Source organism: Mycetomoellerius zeteki, unplaced genomic scaffold (assembly GCF_001594055.1).
Source record: "Mycetomoellerius zeteki isolate Tzet28-1 unplaced genomic scaffold, Tzet1.0 scaffold140, whole genome shotgun sequence".
NCBI lineage: Eukaryota > Metazoa > Arthropoda > Insecta > Hymenoptera > Formicidae > Mycetomoellerius > Mycetomoellerius zeteki.
Window position 1 is genome coordinate 176,787 of NW_017256341.1, and position 6,268 is coordinate 183,054.

Here is a 6,268-nt window from a genome sequence, read left to right on the forward strand (position 1 = left end):
TGGACATATAACCATCTATTAATATTTCAGGAATATTATTTAATATTATATAATTTTAGTAAAATATTATTTAATATTAAATAATGTTATGCGCTTATAGGGACAGATCTATTTTTTATCGCTGCTTTCTGGGGATCGATTCTGTATCTTGAAACGAGGTGAAAATTACAAAAGCAAATTTACTAGAATACTGATAATTTCATTGGTCAACACTTAGTAAATTTGCTCACTTTTGTCATTTTCACCTTGTTTGAAGATACAGAATCGACCCCTTGAACCGGTGCAATAAGTTAAAGTGAAACAAACGTATATTTGTTTCACTTCAACTTATTGCACTGTGTGTACCAGTTCAGAAGTGCAGCAATAAAAAACAAATCTAATGATATGATATCCAATAAAAGAATTCAGTTCTAGTTAATGACATTTTTGTCTCTAGGAGACGAATTTTTCTATTGAATATCAGACGTCGTACATACATTGGATAGATATCATACGTAATGCGAATCCAGTATAACGTTGGGTTCATCATTATGATTGGCGATTGCTGGCCTTTTCATAAAAGAAAGCAATACCTTTCTGATTGGTTCAACAGACGCAAATGCGAACATAGTAGTCACCAATTGTTAGTGAAACACGTATATATAAAGTGAAGTGTACAATAGGTCTCGTGGAGATTTAGCATCGTGGACATAAAGGCTTAATATGAACCGACAAAAACATCGTTGTATTTTTCTTGATACTCCATAAGGCCCTACACACAATGACGAAAATATTAAGAACAAATATTAAGATTTTATCCTATCAGAAACTGTATATTTCGGTATAACAGATTTCTGATAGATTGAGGAGAATCTCAGATGCGCATACCTCATTTGGACACGTCCATTCCCATCCTGCTGTGGCTAGTAATTACAACCAATGAGAATTTATTATCTCGCTTTTGTTAATTAGCAATGTAATAGATACTCAATCAGAGAATCAATTGTGTGTTTTGAAGCAAAAATGGTAAAAATGAAATTTATTAAATGCTGACTAATGAATCATAAATATTCTAATATCAATGAGCAAATTCACTAGATCTTGATCAACAAATTATAAATATTCCAATCAATATTCTAATTCTTTTGGCCAGTACTCATAGTTGATTCTCATATTTAAAACTGTCTTAAGTATAGTCTTACAATATTATGAACCAATTGAAAAATAGTATTTTAAGATATTACCTAAGATAATCTTAAAATAAGAATGTAATATATGAATAATGGTTTTTGTAATTTTCAAGATACTAAAATTAAGGACAACACATGGAGCAACCGATTTTCAGGTTTATTATAATTCTTGAAACAAGTGAAAATTACAAAAGTGAACAAAATTACTGGAATAAATTAATTTCATTGGTCAATATCTGGTAATTTTCATATTCTCGTTTCAAGATACACAACCAACTCCTTAATGAATTTGTTCATTTTTGTAATTTTCACTTTATTTTAAGAATTGTAATAAGTCCACAGTGGACCAATTATGTATCTTAAAATAAGGTGAAAATTACAAAAGCAAACCAATTAAGTGTTTGACCAACGAGATTATAAATATTCTAATGAATTTGTTCTTTTTTATAATTTTTACCTCATTTCAAGATACACAATTTATCCACTGGAGCTTTATTACGATTCTTGAAATAAAGTGACTTATAAAAGTAAAAATTTACAGAAGTGAAAATTACAAAAGTAAAAATTTCAAAAGTGAAAATTTACAAAAGCAAATTCATTAAGTGTTGACCAATATAAAGTTATTTTACATTCTAGTCAATTCGCTGACTTTTATAGATTTCACCTTGTTTCAAGAATCATAATAAACCCCCTGGAAATTGATTGTGTGGATATATCCTTAGGAGGTTTTTCTTGAAACCTTTGATTATATCTTATCTTGTATCAAGCCAAGACTAAAATTAAGAACAATGTAGAACCAGAAAGAAATCTGAGAGTGGACATTCCGGCCTTTTTCGTATACCAAATCTTATAGGATAATGTCCACGTTTTTGTGATTTTTTTCCATATTACTACGTGGGTTAGACAAAGAAGAATAATCAAAGTTGATTATTCGTCTTTGTCTAACCTACGTAGTAATATGGAAAAGAATCACAAAAACGTATCCTATAAGATTTGGTATACGAAAAAGGCTGGAATGTCCACGCTCAGATTTCTCTCTGGTTCTACATTGTTCTTAATTTTAGTTTTGGCCTGATACAAAATAAGATATAATCAAAGATTTCAAGACACATCCTAATGGCCGCAGCACAGACTCTTGCATAACGCATAACGCATAGTGCATAAGCGAATCAATTAATCAGAATCTTTTTCCTTTCCTCCCATTCCATGGAAAAGAAGAATTTCGATTGGTCGATTCCCTTATGCACTATGCATTATGTGTTATGCAAGAGTCTGTGCTGCGGCCTTAAGGATATATCCACACAAACTTGCATAGCTGCATAAATGTATGCATAAAGAAAATTATCCAATTGCATTTCTCTTATAAAATCGCACGTAAAATACGACTGGATAATTTTCTTTATGCATACATTTATGCGGCTATGCAAGTTTGTGTGAATATAGTGGGGAGCACAGACTCTTGCATAACGTATAACACATAAGGCATAAGAAATTCAACCAATCATAGTTCTTTATTTCATGGAAAAGAAGGAAACGAAGGATTTTGATTGGTTTATTTTCTTATGCATTACGTGTTGTGTTATGCAAGAATCTGTGCTCCCTGCTTATATCCTAAAGGCAACAACACAGACTTTGACATAACTCATAGTGCATAAGAGAGAATCAATCAATCAAAGTTCTTCTTTTCTGTGAAATAGAAAGAAAGAAAGGATTCTAATTGATTAATTCTCTTATATACTGTGCATGCATTATACAAAAATATGTGCTGCGGCCTTAACCATTAAATTAAAAGGTTTGTTCGCGTCACATGATCCAACATGTTCCAATGTCCTCCTACCATAGCTCTTACTCACTCCAACTCACTCCCTTGATAGAATGAGTAGGAGCTATGGTAGGAGCATGTTGGAGCTTGCAACGCGAAGAAACCTAAAATAATATAAGTCCGAATCTAAAATAGGTGTTTTAAGCCTTAAACCGTAAGAGTTTGACCAATTACAGTCGAATTCGAAGAGAATAATCGACTATGATTCATCGATTTCTTATGATTTAAGATTTAAGGTTTAGAACTCTATTGTAGATCCGGGGTAAGGCTCGTTGGTTGCAGAGGCCCAGTCTCACTAACTCCGATTAAATTAATCGGCCGATTAAATATTGCCAACTGTAAGACTTGAAAATATCTTTTTTCTGGCGGGGCGCCGAGCACCCACGTGCTTGACTAGCATGGCTTTTTTGCATTTGAGAAATTTGCCATTAATATGGACTTATGCTGTTATTATCAAATCATTCTTCACAATTGTCAGAAAATTAGGTTATGTTTTCAGTCTTGTAATTGGCAATACTGAAATTTAATCGACCGATTAGCTTAATCAGAGTTGGTGAGACCGGGCCAGAGACATGATAAGATATAATTTTTCTTTCTTCCAAAAAGAGAAATCATTAACATCGATAAATAATATATCTGAAATGTGAGCTTAAATTCTTCCTCTATTAATGCTAGTATTAGCGCTTTCACATAATTTTCGATTTTCCGTACATACCTTTTAAGATTTGTATTCCTACAGCTTTCTATGACTGCTAATATTTCATCGTCTTCATCACTGCTTTCAGAAGAATCTATTAATTTTTGCATAAGTGCAACTGCTAATAATGCAAACGATGCTGTTACCATTATGGCTGCGGCTAACAATATTTCTCTGCGATCTCGTTCCATTCACCTGTTTGGTTAGGTTTGATATCAGACTACACATGAATCAACATGAGTACACATGGCCAACATGAGCTGACACAAATTCTAAGATTGTTTTCTGCATTCTCTGAACTAATGCAATAAATTAAAATAAAACAAACGTATATTTATTTCACTTAAAATTATTGTACCGTATTTAATCCAAAAAGCAGGAATAAAAAACAAATCTTTTGATTGAAGCCGATTGAAGCTAAATTGAAGCTACATTGAACCGTGTTCCGATATCATCCGATATACACTGCCAACTGCCAGTACCGAAAATCTACAGTACACGTAGCATGAACTATAGATTTTCAGAACATGGCTTGATTAGAACCCTAGATTTATAGCGAATTCGATTGGAAGAACTGGTGCGCACTGGTGCATATTAAAGCCGTTGTACACTAATTTAATTTAAGTATAAAAATGAAATGTAAATATTTCGAATTATGAAATACATATTTTACCTAATAGTACAATAATATGTATTAAGTATTTCACGATTTAATCGATCTCTATGTTTATTTATAAACATATCTTTACGTTATTTCATGTACGACGGCTTTAATGTGTACCAGTGCGCACTGAGTGCGTCCAATCGAATTCGCTATTAGAGTCCCTAGAACTAACTTAGGCTGCTTTCCTTTTAAGAGACAGTGGCTACGGTTACACCGTACGACTGATAGCGACCTGACCTATATCGTGACCCAAAGTAGGTCTAGTCACCAACCGTTTATACCGAAAGGGACTTAAAAAATGGTTGGGTCATATTTAGTCCACGCTGGTCCGAATTAGAGCCATCTATCGTATTTTGTACAAATTATTTCCATATGGACCCAAGAATCGCTAAACGCATGCGCATTAAGTCATGAAAAAGGCGCTTATAGCAAGTAGACGTAAGTATGGCTACCGGTTTAACCTAAGGGCCATGGCACACAAAAAACTTAAGGCAGTAAGACGTAACCAGTAAAGAAATCAACATGTTGGATTCGCTACTGCTTATGTTATGGCCTTATGGACTCTACTGTGATTGGTCAATTCGCTTACTGCTTACATTTTACTGCTTAAGTTTTTTTGTGTGCCATGGCCCTAACTCTCAAATTCAACAAAACAGCTGTTCGAGCAAAATGGCTACGAAGCTTCAGGTCGGGTCAGTCGCGAATTTACACCGAGAAAGCAGACGACCTATTTTAGGTGAGGGCGCCAAAAAATACGGCCTGACCTACAACAGGTCGGGTCAGGTATAGTAATATTTACAGCGAGCGGCCTAAATAATGTGACCTGAATTAGGTCGAATTTAGGGTATAGGCCGTGGAAAAAACGTACGGTGTAAACCAGGCCAGTCGACACAAGCACCGACGAGATACTATTAAAGACCGTCAACCCTAGGCAAATTTTCGGCGATATAAAAAGGGCCCCAAGGGCCCGGAGGTAATCGAAGAACGCTGACATTATCGACAATTGATATAAATTTGCCATTATTAACATAAATATTTGACTAATACATTATTAAATTCATGATATTTTATTACATAAATGCTCTATAAATAAATATGCATATTTGTAAAGCTATAATATCCTATATATTGCCGAAAAATTACAATTTTTTTCTCTGCAGTTATTATCTCTGTTGATAATCGAACTTTGACGATAACACTGAAATCACAATTTTAAAGAAAAAATCGAGTATTATTGAGTTTTAAATGCACGTACACCGATAAACACGTCTACTAAACTAATAAATCATAAAATTAGTACAATATTATCAGTTTTTTACTCTTAATCACTTCGATATTAACAAGGACGCGAACTCCCATAAGGATGTCGGTTTTTAATAATATCTCGTCGGTGACACAAGTATCGTTTTATCTTTGTCACTCTTTGAATGTCCAAGGATAGAACGACGCTTGTGTCGATTTGTCATCAAATGGAAAGCAGTGCTAGACTACGTTTACATGCACTGGTAAAACCGTTTTAGTTAAAATGGTGTTAGATGTCCTGTAAACGTCTCTTAATACAGATGTTATTAAAACCGTTTTAGTAAATCCAAACCTCTTCTAAAACAGGTTTGGCATTACTAAACCGTTTTACGAAAGTCGTGTAAACGGTCTTCAATCGGTTTAGGGCCGTCACCAAGCTTCGATTAACTTAAGCCGGCGGCACACGATGCTTGTTTTCTTGCTGGATTGCTAGCTAGTATAAATTCTTGCCACCGTATTGGCTACGATGCTGACACTATCAGTACCGCGGCCAATACGATGGTAAGATTCTAATCTAGCTAGGAATCCAGCAGAAAAAGCATCGTGTGCGGCAGGCTTTAGTCGGCCTAGTAACTTGCAGGCTTCCAACTTAAGCTGATGTCGGAGAATTAATT